This window comes from Hippopotamus amphibius, chromosome 8, assembly GCF_030028045.1.
Source record: "Hippopotamus amphibius kiboko isolate mHipAmp2 chromosome 8, mHipAmp2.hap2, whole genome shotgun sequence".
NCBI classification, from domain to species: domain Eukaryota; kingdom Metazoa; phylum Chordata; class Mammalia; order Artiodactyla; family Hippopotamidae; genus Hippopotamus; species Hippopotamus amphibius.
Window position 1 is genome coordinate 83,946,686 of NC_080193.1, and position 17,239 is coordinate 83,963,924.

Below are 17,239 nucleotides of genomic sequence, written 5' to 3' on the forward strand. Positions count from 1 at the left end.
TTTAAAAAAACATACATTTAAAAAAAGCAAAGACAAAAGCAGTTGTTAGGTTTCCGGTAGGCACAACTTTCTTTTACTGGAATATTCTGGTTGAGTATGAATTTGTAATTGACACACTCTGACAACCTATGGTTCGGCTATTAAATTCGTCAGTGCAGGGTACAGCTTCTATTTCAGAAGGGCAAGTATGATAACCAATGAGCTGGAATCTTCCTTAAAAGCAGTCAAAATACCTGCTAGAGAACAACTCCTGTCGGTCAAACTCTGGGGCTCACACGTCTTCCTGGCCAGCACCCAGGTCGTCTTCTTCTTTTTATGCATACACATGGGAATCTAGTCTAGCTGTTAGCTCTCTGCCACCACTCACTTCTCCACATCAGTCCCACCCTGCCCCACGACTGCTATGACACATGTAAAACGTTTCCAGCTTCTTGTCTCCCAGCTGTTTCTGAACTAAGCAAGAAAACCCCTTTTCATGTTTTGGGCTTTTCATATCTCCCTTCTACAGGGAGTTACAAAAATAACAAACGTCCGGGGAATGACTGGGCTCTAAGCATCTCACAGAGTAGGTTCTAGCCCCAGTAGTCCTGGTGTTCACTCAACAGTAACAGAGCTGAGTTTGATGTTATCCTACCATTTCCTAGGTTCCATTCTGAGAAGTCCTAAGGCTGCCTGCCTTGAAAACTCTTCAGCAGATGGATGTCCTTTTTCTGTGTCATTTTCAGTTTTATTGTGAAATGAATGAACGCTTGTCATTCAACACATATTATGTTATTCGTGCAGTTCCAAGCACACTAGTCTCCTGACTGTCACTAGAACACATCAAACACCCTCCTGCCTCAGGTTCCCATCTACCTGGACCCCTCCTCTCATGTTATCCACAGGATGCCATGCCCCACTTCTTCAGATCTTTTCCCAACCATAACCTTGTTTATGAGGCCTTTACTGACCACTCTATTTAAAATTACAACCCTCTTTGAGGACTTCATATACCACACCCATACCACTTACTGCCATTTAAACTTAATATTTACTTATTTGTTTATTGCCTGTCTTTCCCTTAGAAGGAAAACGCACAACAACAGGAAATTTTACCCATTTTGTATTCCAAGTGTCCACAAGAGTTTCTAGTATATGTACTCTGTAAGTATTTTTTGAATAAAGGAAATAATATCAATTAATAATAGATCTTAAGCCCAGGGCCAGTGAATAGCACAACTTTTAAAAGATTTCCCAACAAATAAAGACCATAAATGTGAGAAATACCTTCTATTAATTCAAAAAAGGAATACTTCTAAACTCAGTTTCAAATATTAGATGCTGCAAGATACTACAGTAGTAGGTATTTAGTGAACGACACTGTGGAAGCAGAGGACATATTTCAGTGTAAGACCATAGTCTCAAGATGCCCCAAAGATTCATATAAGTCCTTAAATCTTGGAAGGGGCAGCATGAAGCGTGTGTGAGGAGTGATGGAAGGAAGCAGAAGCTGAGTGGCCAGCACCAGATTACATTTAGTCCTCTCAGGCAAGGGCAATATCTGCAGTACTTAGCATGGAATGATTGGGTCAGTTTTGTGTTTTGTAAAGAAATCTCCCTTATGGAAGTGAAGAGGATGGATTGGGAAGTCTGAGCAAAGTTGGCCAGGCCAGGTGGGAAATAATGGGGACCTGAACTGAAACACTGATAGTAAGATAGAGAGGAGGGTGTGTGGAGACCTACATATTCAGCAAGTCAAGCCCTCATATATTCCTGGTGGGACTTTAAAATGGTACATGACTTTGAAAAACTGTTCAGCGGTTCCTCAGAATGTTAAGCATGGAGTTACCATACAATCCAGAGATTCCACTCCTAGGTATGTGAAAGAATATGTCCACACAAAAACTGGTGCACGAATGTTATTCATAAGAGCCCTCAAAAGTGGAAACAACCCAAATGTCCATCAACCCATGAATGCATAAACAAAATGTGGAATAGGTGTACCATGGAATATTATTTGGCCATAAAGAGGACTAGATTACAAGTGCTGATTACATATGACAAAGTGGATGAACATTATGCTAAGTAAAAGAAGCCAGTCACGAAAGACCACATATTGTATGATTCCATTTACATGAAATACACAGAATAGGCAAATCCATAGAGACAGAAAACAGATTAATGTTTGCCAGGCACTAGGGAGAGAATGTACGGGGAGTGACTGTTAATGGGTATGAAGTTTCCTTTTGCGATGATAAAAATGTTCTTGGATTAGAGCACGGTGATGGTGGTACAACTTTACGAATATACCAAAACTGCTGAATTATACACTTTAAAAAGGTAATTTTTATGTTACATGAATTATATCTCAATAAAGCTGTTATTTTTTTAAAAAGAAATATTCAACAAGTAAAATAGATAGACTTTGGTGACATAGTAAATATAAAGGATGAAGGCAAGGGTAAAGTAGAAGGACCTTGAGTCTTTCAGTTTGTATAACTGATGACTGGATGATGATCTTTCCCCAAAGTAACTCTAGGAAATAAATGGGGATATGTAGGGAGATGCCAAGAAACAAATGGGGAGCTGGACAAAGGATGCCTATGGGAAGTATGTCTATGGATGGAGTGAATAGTGGAGCTGTCATTGTTTTGTTAAAGTAATTTGAAAAATTGTCTCAGGAGGGGGATAAATGATGGACAAAGGACACTGTTCCTTAAAAATACAATCAAACAAGTCAAATTTGATTAAGAAGGCAAGTATAAATTGTCCAACCAAAAAATATAAAGACAGAGGTTACAACAACCAAAAAAGGTCATTTGGAAGGAATAGATTTGAAATGGCACAACTTTAGCATAAAGAATTATTTTGGCCCATGAAACAGTTTATATTTTGTCACATTCCACTGGGTAAATTGCATGAGCAAAATTGAAAAAGGAGTTCAAGAAAAATCTGATCTTTAAAGATCTTATGGGTTGGAGGCCTGGAAGAAATACTTTTCAGACATAAACATGCAGAGCTTACATATTTGGTGCTGATACTGTCAACTTTAGAAGCTGCTAAGAGCACAAATACTTTGAATAAAATTGACCTCAAGTTGCATGGTTGCCACTACTGTCTGCTCCTGACCCAGCCTACTCACTGCTCTTTGCATCTGTGCAGGGATAGAGTGAAGGGGTTTGAGCTTCACCTGTTCTCTAGTTCTAGACTCTGAAGCTGAGCCCTCCTTCCCAGGACTCCTCCACGTTCACAAGGTGTCTGAGCCATGAGTATTACCCCTCAATCCCTATAGCACAAGGATGGTTTGTTAGAAGAAGCTGGAGCCTATATTCCTATTTTTATGCAGGAAACTGTATCCTTTTCCAATCAGGTGAGCTCTTCCATGCCCCACAGGCCAATCTAAAAGTAGTATGAGAGAATCATGTGACTTCAAACCAGTGCTCTAAGCACTGAATACCTGTCTAAAAAGCAATGTTAACAGTTGTCAATGCTTGGGTATCCATTACATGTCAAATAGAATATAAAACTGAAGTTCAGTCATTCAACCCACACATTCTAAGGAGTAGAATCGGAATTAGACCCAGGCCATCAGTGCCGAAGTCATGCTCTTTTCACTGCATTGTGATGTTTCTCCACTGAGAATCCTGTTAGTAACAGCAAACATTTTGGTTTCCCCCAGCACGTTTTTGCCAGAGTATCATCCCAAAACAGGGCTGTCATTCTACTCAGAAACCCACAGTGCTCTCCACCTCCCAGAAACACAGTATTAGTCCCACAGCCCATTACCACTGCTGCCTTTAAGCACTGTGGCATCTAAACCATTTTAAACAGAATTCCACCCTGAGATGGATTTCATCCATCTTTTAAGAAGTAGTTTCCTTTTCTTTCCAAACTGCCCGTCGGCAACCCAGCCTTGCATATCTTACACCCTTGATGTTTGATACACTGCTGGTAGAGCCAAGTTCACGTTTCATTTAGGGATTATTTTACTCAGAAGCATTCGAACTCAACTTTGTGATTTTGGGAGACTTGAAACACAAAGAAAATAACTGGCAACACCTGATTAACCCTGAATAATTCAGAATTAATCAAAATGTATTTTAAGTAGAATGTCTAAGCTAACAGAATAGGAGACATATGATTGCTCAGAAACAAATGAAGAGTTTTTAAGTTCAAACAGATTTAGAATCAGCATTTTAATTGTAGCAACACTTCGCAGTCTTTTCAGTTCCTTTGTCTCCCACAGATGTATTCCCTCCCAAATCCAGATATTTTAATTTTTCTCTATGGTAGTATTTATTTTAAGCTGTACTATCATGCAGTTGCTTCTTCCTCCACATCAACACCACCCCACAGAGCTAAGGGTGGGGCCAGAGGCAGAGTGAGTAGACATTTCTAGGAACAGGAGGTTGTGCAGAGGAAATGCAGTTCTATAAATGTGAGTAGAAAACCAGGGAAGCAACAGGGTGCTGTCACCCAGGAAAAGTCGGGACCCCAAGGAGCTCAGTCTCTGAAAGGTACAGTAAGTCCTCTACATAAAACAAGTTCTGTTCTGAGAGCACATTGTTAAGTCCAATTTGTTTGTAAGTCCAACAAAGTTAGCCGAGGTACCCAACTAATACAATCAGCTATATAGTACTGTACTGTAATAGGTTTATAATACTTTTCACACAAATAATACATAAAAATACAAAAAAATAAAGAAGACATTTTTACAGTACAGTACCTTGAAAAGTACAGTAGTGCAGTACAACAGCTGGCATACAGGGGCTGGTATCGAGTGAACAAGCAAGACTGACTGGAGGACGGAAAGGAGGTGGGAGATGGTAGAGCTGAAGGATCCTCAGCAATAGGAGATGGAGGGCAAGCTGCACGTGACAATGTATGCCAGACACATGAACTAACTTGAGACTGGATGTGCAAAGACACGTTCACATCCTTGAAAGTTTGCAACTTGAAGGTTTGTGTGTAGGGGGCTTACTGTATTACATACAAAGGAGTATTATCAAGCAAGTGAAAGCAATAAAATAATCACATTATTTGTTTATCTATTTAAAAAGATAAGTTATAACCCATAACCATACTATGCAGTGTCCCCTTTCTCACATTACTTTCATTCTAGAATTTTCTTACCTCCTTCAATTGTATCAACGCCTCTTTTTCTCCCTTGTTTAGTTCTCAATTCCCCTCCCAATACCCGAGGTACTCATCAAATGGTGTTTACCCTTTACTTTCTTACCTTTCCTTCTCACTTTTCCAATCCTCTCTCCCTGTCCCCACTCCTATTTCCCCCAATTGGCATCACTTGTCTACTACAGAGAACAACTGTACTTCTGTGGGGTTTAGGAATGAAGTCCTTATGCCATGGGAGCTCCCAAATCTTGAGATGCGGGATATCATAATTACTTTTCCCAGTGGCTTTTCCTTCTAATGGAAAGGCTCTGTACTTATAAAATCAACAACTCAAGTGCTTCCAATAAAACTTTATTGGCTGCCCACTTAGGCTGTAAACAAACAGAAAGTTCAAAGCCCCTTCACTTGTGTGATTGCCTGAAGCCATAGCCCATATATTTGGTTTGAAGCAGAACTGGGCCTCAAGCGGGAAGAGAGATGTAGATGAATACATTTACAGATGCCGAAGCCTTTCCTATATTTTCCAGTAACCCAATTTAGCCAAACTTTACCTGCAAAAACTCAGTAATGAGGTGAATTGAGATTTAAACCAGAAGTTCAAGAAAGACTTCTACCCCAGTTATGAGCCTATAATCTTCCAATCTGTTAAAATATTTAGAAATACACTTAAAATATTTCAACATTCGTTAAAATAATATCATAAAAGTTAGATGAGCATGACTGGGAACTTACTACGGAATTATGATCAGGCTCCAAGGCAGGTACAGTAAAACCATTTATTAGGGAACAGATTAGTCACCAGTTAGCTGTGCAAACTTGGGCAAGTAACTTCTCTGAGTTTCAGTTTTTTAACTTCAAAATGAAGGATTAGATAATATGGTCTCTGCGAATCTTTTCAGCTACCAGATTTTTTAATTTTAAGTTATGTGTGTTGTTTGCAGCTCTCATTTTCACTTCACCTCTAATAAACTTCTAAGTTTTTCTACTTCCTCCTTTATGTGTTTTGATCTGAAAAGACAAAGAGAATCTAATCTACACTTATTATGCCAGGGAGAAGATCCAGAGGCAACTGGAAGATTGATATTATTATCCCTAATTACTTTAACAAATGTTGATTTCCCCTACTATTTTTCTGGGCTACCTCTAGATTTTCATATTTCCAATACAGTTTAATTTTAAAGAACATGAAATTTTATAAACCTGTGAAGGTTATAGTTTCTGTCTGTGTGTGTCTCAAAGAATTATTTTTGTTTTCATTACGTGTTCATGCTACTTAGTTAAATGTATTAACAACCGTTTTAACTGTGTGTTCACAAGGCCTCTTTCAAAGGGCCTTGTCCCTGTAGTCTGCAGAATGGTAGATGTGGTTGCCAAAATGCTGAAACACTACAAATAAATCTTAGTAAAATTTATAATACAATTATGTAACCTCAAAAGTGAGGGTTCTAAAGGTGCCCACTGCAGAAATGTTCTTACCCCAGCTAATCATCTGCATTCATGGATTCATACACTGAATTACTGAAGCTGCTCTCCTGTCATCCCTCTCTCATGTGGGGAAGTAGTTTATGAAAGTTGTCCCTTACGGTTGACCAAACTGAAGCAACAATAATGATATGCAAATTATTTACCTATATTTTAAAAGAATTATTAATTTTCCCTTAATGATCCTTAACTTTAAAGATCTAAAAGATCTAAAAGGTCCTTAACAAAATTAGGGATCTTTTAGACTCTCCAGCCGCATTGATTGAATTAGAGTAAACTGTATATATGTGCTTGTTTGGGTCTGACTAGTAATTCCACTTACACAAAATTTTGCTTCATATTGGACAATAGACGCAACCAGGTACCAGGAAAAAGGAAATAATATTTTAAGGCTATAGGACCCTAGTCAATTTGAAAAATAACTGTTGATACTCTCCTATTTTTTAGGAGGCCCTTTTTTTTCTTCTTCAGCACTCTTTTCCATAATATAAGAATGACATTGACTGCCTGGGGTGGATTGCAAAAATGATCACAGATCCTTCCCTTGCCTCTGTCCTCCACCTTCATGATGTGACTTTGCAGCCCCTTCCATCTAGCAGTGAAATCTACTGCTTCAACCTTCGGATCTGGGCTGGTCTTGTAACTTGCTTTGACCGAAGGAATGTTGTGGAAGCAACGTTGTTCCAGTGCTCAGCCTACAACCAAAAATATTTTTCGTGCGTCCACTTGCTCTTTCATTCCTGTGCATCATTTGAGCATACTTGGGCCAACCTGCTGTAGGATGAGTCCATATGCAGAACCCAGCCAAGCCTCCAGGAAAGTGACCTAAAGCAGCCCCAAATGTCCCAAACTAGCCTAGACCAGCAGAATCACTCCACTGAGCTCAATCTACTTCGTTACCCACAGAAACATGAGCTCAACTAATGGCTGTTGTTCATGCTCATAAGTTTTGAGAAGGTTTTGAAAGGAGCAAGTAAGAGCTAACATGATGCCCAAAGTGCCACCTGAGATATTCTCCCATAGTTTATGTTCACCCAAAGCATTTCACTTTATAAATTTATAGTTCATATTCCTTCCCAGTCCAAACTCTCTTAACAAATTAGCTAAAACAAGCTAACCTGGTAAAGTAAGTTCCTATAAGATAGAAATCATTCTCTGAGAGACAAGTTGCTTTTAAAAATGGAACTTCCCCAAGTGAATCTTAATTGTTAGAATTTGGGGATGATGCATAGATTGTTCCTCCTTCCCCCCAAACACTTCCAGGGTAGACAGTGACAAGCGAGGAATAGATATTGGCAACTCTACCATCCTGATTTTCATTTCCTTTAATATGTGATCTCTATCAGGGAAGGTAGACTATATTTATTTTTAATATCATATTACCTTTTTAACTCATTTGAAAGCTAAAGCATTCTCTCCAATTAGTGCATTAGTTTTTGTTGTTGTTTTTTAGGGTCTTTATTGGAATATAATTGCTTTACACTCTTGTACCAGTTTTTCAGGTACACCAAAGTCAATCAGCTGTATTTGTACACATATCCCCATATTCCCTCCCTCCTGCGACTCCCGCCCATCCTCCCCATCCCAGCCCTCTAAGGCATCACCCTTCATCGAGTTGATCTCCCTTTGTTACACAGCAACTTCCCACTAGCTATCTATTTTACAGTTGGTAGTATATATGTGTCTGTGCTACTCTCTCACTTCGTCCCAGCTTCCCCTTCCCCCCCTGCCCTCCCAACCTCGTGTCCTCCAGTCCATTCTCTGCATCTACATTCTTATTCTTGTCTTGTCACTGGGTTCATCAGTACCATTTTTAGATTCCATATATATGAGTTAGCATACAATATTTGTCTTTCTCTTTCTGGCTTACTTCACTCTGTATGACAGACTCTAGATCTATCCACCTCATTACATATAGCTCCATCTCATCCCTTTTTATAGCTGAGTAATATTCCATTGTATATACATGCCACATCTTCTTTATCCATTCATCTGTTGATGGGCATTTAGGTTGCTTCCATGTCCTGGCTATTGTAAATAGTGCTGCAATAAATATTATGGTACATGTTTCTTTTTGGATTATGGTTTTCTCTGGGTATGTGCCCAGTAGTGGGATTACTGGGTCATATGGTAGTTCTATTTGTAGTTTTTTAAGGAACCTCCAAATTGTTTTCCATAGTGGCTGTACCAACTTACATTCCCACCAACAGTGTAGGAGAGTTCCCTTTTCTCCACACCCTCTCCAACATTTATTGTTTCTAGATTTTTTGATGATGGCCATTCTGATCGGTGTGAGGTGATAGCTCATTGTGGCTTTGACTTGCATTTCTCTGATGATTAGTGATGTTGGGCATCTTTTCATGTGTTTGTTGGCCATCTGTATGTCTTCTTTGGAGAAATGTCTATTTAGGTCTTCTGCCCATTTGTGGATTGGGTTATTTGCTTTTTTTGTATTAAGCTGCATGAGCTGCTTGTATATTTGGGAAATTAATCCTTTGTCCATTGATTCATAGTGCATTAGTTTTTAATGAAACAAGTTATTTTTTAATTGAAAAAGAATAATGCATGCCACCCAAGAAAAGATTACTAACATTATTCCTTTTGCAAACATTCATCAAGCACTTTTTCAGGCCAGGTATTGTTCTAAAGTTGTACACTTTAACTTGGTTCATTCTTACAGCAACATTATGTAGAAGATAATATTATTTCCATGTTTTGCAGATGAGGAAACTGAGGCACAGAAAAGCTAGGTGACTTACCCAAATTTCACAGGTTCCAGAGCCCAAGTTTCAACCCCAGTATTCTACTGTGTATCTAAGAGAATAGCTAGCTTCACACCAAACAGATATCACAGCTGTTAACTGTATATTTCATTCATCTTTATATACTTTGGATTTTCTTAATACAGTAAACAGTTTTAGACAAACATAATAAATACATTGCAGTATTTGGTACCTAACCTTATTTCACAAAACAGACTTTTATAAAATATTGACCTCCAGTTACCTCTTCCCTAATTTTTATATATCCTTTAATAAATACAGTTTTGTATGACCTAGTTAGTTTCTGGAGCCATTCTCAATCTAACTCAGAGCTTGATTGTAGCTTTAATTGACAATATAGAGTAATAACTGTTTGCTGTGTACATCTTGGAGGACTGATGGGGAGATTTTGCACAGAGTGTTTCTCAAGAACAGAAAAATATAGGGTTATATTTCAACACATTTTTTTCTTCATACTATTTTTATCACTGAGTTGAGCAGCAGGCAGATAATGAACTCACTCTAAAAATGATGAAGCTCAATCATCTATTTTAGACAATGAATCAGTCATTCTGTAATGTTCAATGTTAATTTAAATGCAGAGTTTGCTGCAGGAAGAAACCTTCTCTGCCTTTGTAAAAGCAAAAACATTTACCAGTAAAATAGACCTTTTGTGCAAGAGCTGTAAGGCAATAAGATTCACCACTGTGGAAGCATTACAACACCCCTCATGAGAAAAACTGAATTTAGCTAATTGGTTGCATTTATAGCCCATGCAACATCTGCATTTAAATTATTAAGCATCACTAATGTTCTAGAATCTCCCCCAGATAGCCAGGAACCAAGCTGCTTTTCAGGCTCTCACTGGTGACTCATCTTAGACCTAATGACAGAGACACAGAAGGCAAAAATCTGTACCTGCTCCGGTCCTGCTGCTGGAGTGATCTGTCTGTTAGCAATGTCTGGGGTAAAAGTGACACCCACCACAAAGACTCACAAAAACTGGAGGCCTTGGAAAGTGCCATCCATGTTTCCTCGTCAGCAAGAGTTTGTGGGAATTTGGAGCATGTTCTGAGTTTAAAAGAAACAAGACTCTATATGGTATCACTATTTAGAATGGGCCATGTGTATATGTATAACTGAATCACTTTGCTGTACACCTGAAACTAACACAACATTGTTAATCAACTATATTCCAATAAAAAAAAAAAAAAAAGAACGGGCCACATTACATAGCTGTTGCATAATGCCACCAACTTTCTAACTACCATGCCAGCCCAGCCGGCAGGACTGGCACCAGATAGCACTGGTTTAGTTCTGCTTTAAGAGATTTAAATTCATTTTATTGATCCCTTGGTTAAGCTGGATGGACCAATGCAATTGCAGTCATTTCTTATCTGATCCCTTGGGTTCGAAGGCCTTTGGTTCACAAACATAGCAGCTCAAGTATTTTCCTTAACCTTGACAAATTTCAAGCACCTCAGTGACCAGCACTAGTTAAGAGTGAGGATTCTGGACCCAGATTTACTGACTTGAATTCTGGCTCTACCACTTAGTAGCTGTATGGGCTTGGGGATGAAAAGTAAACTCAGTATCTCTATTTCCTCATCTGTAAAATGGGGATAATAATCTATGTCATAGGGTTGTTTATGAGATTAGTGGATGTAAAATGCTTGGAACAGTACTGAGTATGTGGAAATTGTCCAATATTGTTTTTATTATCATAGTTATTATTATGGACAGAGTGAGAGAGATAATGACCGCATTGCAATGTCATTTTCAGGATTAAATGAGATATTGCATGTCAAATGTTTAGCTTGATGCTAAACATAAACTAGGTACCCAAGAAGAATGATTGATAATGGCTGTCATTTGCTGTGTGCTTACAGTATGTCAGGCATCATGAAAGTACTTTACATACATCCTCCCAACAACTCTTCGAAGTAGGTATTAGTAACATCCCTATTTTACTGAAGAAATAATTAAGGCATAGTAAGGTAAGTAATTTGACCAAAGTTAGGGAAAAACTGACTGAATAAGTTAAGATAATGTGAGCTGCTATAAAAAATAAACCCATAGCTCTTACTGCTTCACATGATAGGATATTATTTCTTATGTAAAATCCTGATTGGGTGATCCTGATTCATGGGAAGCCCTCCTCCAAGCAGTGGTCTGAAGATCTGGGTCCTTTTTGTGTTGTGTTTTAACAACCTTTTACATGTGGTCTTCAAGGTCACTATGCTTGTCTGCCTCAAGGAGGCAGAAGGGAAAAGAACACGGTGGAATTACGCAAGTTTTAAGGGAAAACCCAAAGTACGTAACACTTGCGTTCATACTTCATTGCTAGACTTTAGCTATGGCCACACTTAACTGCAAGGGAAACCAGCATATATAGTCTAATTGTGTGCCAGGATAGCCTAGGGTTTGGTGATAAGCCAGCCACTTCTGCTGTGGTGACAGAGATGGGACTCAAATCCAGGGATTCTGACCCAAGCAATTGACCAGTATACTCCCTTTGTGTCTTCATGTCTCCTCTTTTTCCAAAAAGGCACTTGGAAGCTATAAAACATCATAAAAATGCAAGTTATTATCCCTGTCCTTAGCTCAGCTTCCGTAGAGCTGAATCCTCTGACCCCACAGTAATATAATTTGAATTAAAAGTATGTTCCCAGAGCTGGTATTATAAAAGAACAGCTTTAATGATCTGATTCATAAATACCCTATTTATTTGGCTTCTTAAATTCCTTAATTTTAGATCAGCCTTTTCCATTCACCAGAATTCACTCTTCGGATCCGCCATCTACTGGGCATTTCTATGTTTTTCAGATTTTCTACAAAATACGAAGTTCACTGAATCAACCTCATCAAAAATTCCATTTTTTAAAGCCCTTTAATGGAAAAATAGCAAAAAACCAATAGGGACTGAATTTTTGATTATGAATTTTAGAGGCTTCTAATTCCAGCTCATGACATTTAGGTTTGCCCAGAATTAGATTGCCTTTCCACTGAAATCGCTTATTGGAAATTGTTTTGGCCCCAGGCTGCATTAACTTATTTGAGAATACAAAAATGTCTATAAATATCATGGGCTAACCATGTCAGAAATCAAATAGAACATAGTACCCAGCTGTGTCTACTGCCAAACTTCCCTAAATGAGTTACACTTAATAAGGCTCTGCAAGATTATTTGCAGTCTTTTGGGTCAATTTTCAGCCATCTGATTTTTCTAGCTCTATATCACCTTGTGGTAAGAATCAGGACTATTAGGGTGATATTTTGTTCTTAGTAGTATGTCCCTTGGTTACCATTCAATATAAAAGGAGAGCTTGAAAATAGTGAAAATTTCTCCTCTTCTAGGGTGTGACATTTTGGAAAAGGTTACTCCATATGTCACAATACAGCATAACATTCTTCCAAAGAAGAACAGTCTTAATGCTCCATCCAAATAATAAATAAAAGTGAAAACCAAGAAGAGTGGTTCTTCAAGGTTAATCCTGGCCACTGTTGCTGATGGATTTTTAGAAAAAGAAATACTTATCAGGCAGCATGCAGTTCCATTCAGAAAAGAGGTGGAATCACATGAGGTCAGGGAGACTGTCTCCTAGTGCAGCACAGACCAGCTGTTCATCCTCAGTGTGTGGTCCAGCTGCTATAAGATGGTCATCCTCCTCTGGGGTGGGAGGGGGACAAACCAATATCATCTATGTTGGGCTGAGAGGTTTCCTTCCCTCAGTAGGCGATGAGAGCCACAGAGACTTGTCCTTACATAGAATTTTTGCCTTTAGGAATGTTGAGAAAAAAAATCAACGTGAGAACCAAAGGTGATTTTCAGATATACTCTTTTTTCATTTTCAACTGTTGCTACTTTTTGGAAATATTCAAAAGTGGGGCTGGTGGAGATCTTTTGGAAGGAAAGGTAACTCACACTGTCATCTACCCTGGAGATCTTCACATGCCCTCCCAAACTGGGCTCACCTTGCCTGTCCTTATCACCGCCATTCCCATACCCTCCAGTGAGGTCACTGTTACTGTCCCTCAGGAGTGTAGAAAAGAATAAGAGTCACTATAGGTAGCTCTCATTCTCATTGCTAATTCAGAGTTTTTCATTGTTTCCCACGTGAATAATAAAATTCTTCAGTAGCTTATGTTAGGAGGCAATATACTGTATTGTGTCATCTCGGCCAGGGCTCATCCTAGCAAAACCAGGCAGAAGGAAAAAATGTGTTAATTTTCTTCAATTCACCTTTCCCAGTTCCCTGCTTGGTTTGCCAGACAAATAACCTGTCTATTTTCAGTTCTGGCTACAGGATTATGTGATCTAAATGCCACCGAAGTCCAGTGAATGGTGGTATTAACTGAGGCACAAGTATTTGTGGAAAACATCAGGGAGGATGTTTGATATATGTTGATATATTTACGTGGGTACAGTGGAGTGGGTGGACATCTCACATTCACTCTTCACATCCATCCCAGATCCATTCATTCTTCATGGCTATCGACCATGGTTTTGAATGGATAGCCCCTGATAGACTCTCAGATGAAAGTGGTAAAAAGCTTTATAACGACATCTGAAACAAATATTGTCATTGAAAACACAAGATGGTGAAACAATCTCATTTGTATTCCATAAAGTGTCATTCTTATTATTATGAAAAAGAAAGCAATTTCTGTCATTATGCAAATAATGTCTGGTAAAGACAACTGAGCCAAGCTCTGATTCTCTTTTACCCCAGTGTTTTATAGAACTAAGGAGATTCAAAGAAGAGCTCCAAATAAGAAGGCCTGATACTTTAGTATTTTAAATTAAGATTTAATGATCATTTCCTGATTGTACAACTAAGTCATACTAGAAATCAGAATGTATTTTAAAAGTATTCTTAAAGAGAGAGAGAGAGAGAGAGAGAGAGAGAGAGAGAGAGAGAGAGAGAGATGGACTTCCCTGGTGGTCCAGTGGTTAAGACCCTGAGCTTCCACTGCAGGGGGCACGGGTTCTAACCCTGGTCGGGGAACTAAGATCCTGCATGCTGTGTGGCAAAAAGAGAGAGAGAGAGAGTAGGGGGTGGGGAATAGAAATCATTGGTATCTCTCACTCTGAGAAATGACCATATCACAGCACCGTGGAGCCGCATCCCCAGCCCGGCCTCGGGCGGCGGCGCCCCACCAGCCCCACGCGGCTTCTAGTCCGCCCGCCCCGCCCCGCCCTTGGAGCGCCGGCCTTCACCAGCCGGCCGGTCCGCCTGGCCCCCCTCCCCGGCCCGGGCTGCCCTTGAGGAGGCGGCGAGGGGAGGGCTGGGCCGGCCGGCGGGCGGACAACGATGCTGAACTTCTGAGCGGCCCCCCAACCGCAGGCGGAGGAGTCCGCAGTCGGACCTGGCCTTCTTCAGGGTCCCTGCGGGGTCCGGCCAGATGCCAGAAGTGGGTGGAGAATTGTAGGAGAGCAGACTTAGAAGATAAAACACCTGACCAACTAAATAAACATTATCGATTGTGTGCCAAACACTTTGAGACGTCTATGATCTGTAGAACTAGCCCTTATAGGACAGTTCTTCGAGATGATGCAATATCAATAATATTTGATTTTACCAGCCATTTGAATAAACCGCATAGTAGACACAGAAAACGAATAGAAGACTTGAGTGAAGATGAAATCAGGACACTGAAACAGAAAAAAATTGACGAAACTTCTGACCAGGAACCAAAGCATAAGGAAATAAACAAGAGCAATGCTCAGATCCCCAGTGCCGAAGAAGGGGGTGAAGAGTAGGATGGAGGCATTTTACCTTTAACCCTTGAAGAGAAGGAAAACAAAGAACACTTAAAAATCTTTATTTGAAATTTTGATTCTTATGGGAAAACAGAACATACCTCTGGATGGACATGAAGTTGATGAAATCCCAGAAGGTCTCTTTACTCCTGATAACTTTCAAGCACGGCTGGAGTGCCAGAGCAATTCTGGTGAAGAGCTTCTGAGAAAGCGCTTTGAGACAACAGCAGTTAACACATTGTTCTGTTTCGAAAACACAGCAGAAACAGATGCGGGAGGTCTGTGAGAGCTGCATTCGGGAGGAAACCCTCAGGGACGTGAGAGACTCTCGCTTCTTTCCCATCATCACGGACGATGTGGTGGACATAGCAGGGGAAGAGCACCTGCCTGTGCTGGTGAGGTGTGTCGAGGAAGCTTATAACCTGAGAGAGGAATTTGTGGGCTTCCTGCCTTAGGAAGCTGATGCAGAAATTTTGGCTGTGAAATTTCACACTATGATACCTGAGAAGCGGGGATTAAACATGGAGTACTGTTGTGGCCAGGCTCACATTGTGTCCAGTGGATTTTCTTCCAAAATGAAAGTTGTTGCTTCTAGACTTTTAGAGAAATATCCCCAAGCTATCTACACACTCTGCTCTTCCTGTGCCTTAAATATGTGGCTGGCAAAAGCAGTGCCTGTTATGGGAGTATCTGTTGCATTAGGAACAATTGAGGAAGTTTGTTCTTTTTTCCATCCATCACCGCAACTGCTTTTAGAGCCTGACAATATCATTTCTGCCCTCTTTCAGAACAATGAAGAAAGGGGCAAAGAACTGAAGGAAATTTGCCATTCTCAGTGGACAGGCAGGCATGATGCTTTTAAAATCTTAGTGGACCTCCTACAAGCACTTGTTTTATGTTTAGATGGTATAAATAGTGACACAGATGTTAGATGGAATAACTGTATAGCTGGCCGAGCATTTGTACTCTGTAGTACGGTAACAGATTTTGATTTCATCGTTACCATTGTTGTTCTCAAAAATGTTCTATCTTTTACAAGAGCCTTTGAGAAAAATCTTCAGGGGCAAACCTCTGATGTATTCTTTGCAGCAAGTAGCTTGACTGCAGTGCTGCATTCACTAAATGAAGTGATGGAAAATATCGAAGTTTATCATGAATTTTGGTTTGAGGAAGCTACAAATTTGGCACCCAAACTTGATATTCAGATGAAACTCCCAGGGAAATTTCACAGAGCTCAACACAGTAACCTGGAATCTCAGCTAACCTCTGAGAGTTACTGTAAAGAAACTCTAAGTGTTCCAACAGTGGAACACATTATTCAGGAACTGAAAGATATATTCTCAGAATAGCACCTCAGAGCTCTTAAATGCTTATCTCTGGTACCCTCTGTCATGGGACAGCTCAAATTTAACACATCAGAGGAGTGCCATGCTGACATGTACAGAAGTGACTTATCTAATCCTGACACGCACTCTGCTCAGCTGCATTGTTGGAGAATCAGGTGGAAACACAGAGGGAAAGATAAAGAACTTCCATCCACTATTTATGAAGCCCTTCATCTGCTAGACATCAAGTTTTTTCCTAATGTTTATGCATTGTTGCAGGTATTCTTCCTGTGATGAAGGTTGAGAATGAACGCTATGAAAATGGGCGAAAGCATCTCAAAGCATACCTGAGGAACACTTTGACAGACCAGAGGTCAAGTAACTTGGCTTTGCTTAATGTAAATTTTGATATAAAACACGATTTGGATTTAATGGTGGATACATATATCAAACTCTATGCAAGTAAGTCAGAGCTTCCTACAGATAATTCAGAAACCATTGAAAATCCCTAAGAGGTTTTTAAAATAGGCTTTCTCTTATATTTGATATTTGAAAAAAACTATAAGAAATTTGAACATATCTACAGAAAAGTTGTAAGGTTTGTGTAGGCCACTTAATCACTGAGTATCTTGACCTGTAGGCCTCTCATTGAGTACCTTAGTCATGGATAGTCTGCCTGTTTAAATGGCCCGTTTGAACTCCCATGCTTTGGAGACCTTTCTGTTCTTCCAGAAGATAGCATTGAAAGTACCATATTACATTTCTGTGTGATCTCTGCTAATGGCACTTTGGAA

At 39.7% G+C, this 17,239-nt stretch overlaps 1 pseudogene; it reads left to right on the forward strand.

Annotated features, from left to right (window-relative positions):
- Positions 1-14,454: 14,454 nt before the first annotated feature.
- Positions 14,455-16,957, forward strand: LOC130859197 (52 kDa repressor of the inhibitor of the protein kinase-like; annotated as a pseudogene).
- The last annotated feature ends 282 nt before the right edge of the window (positions 16,958-17,239 follow it).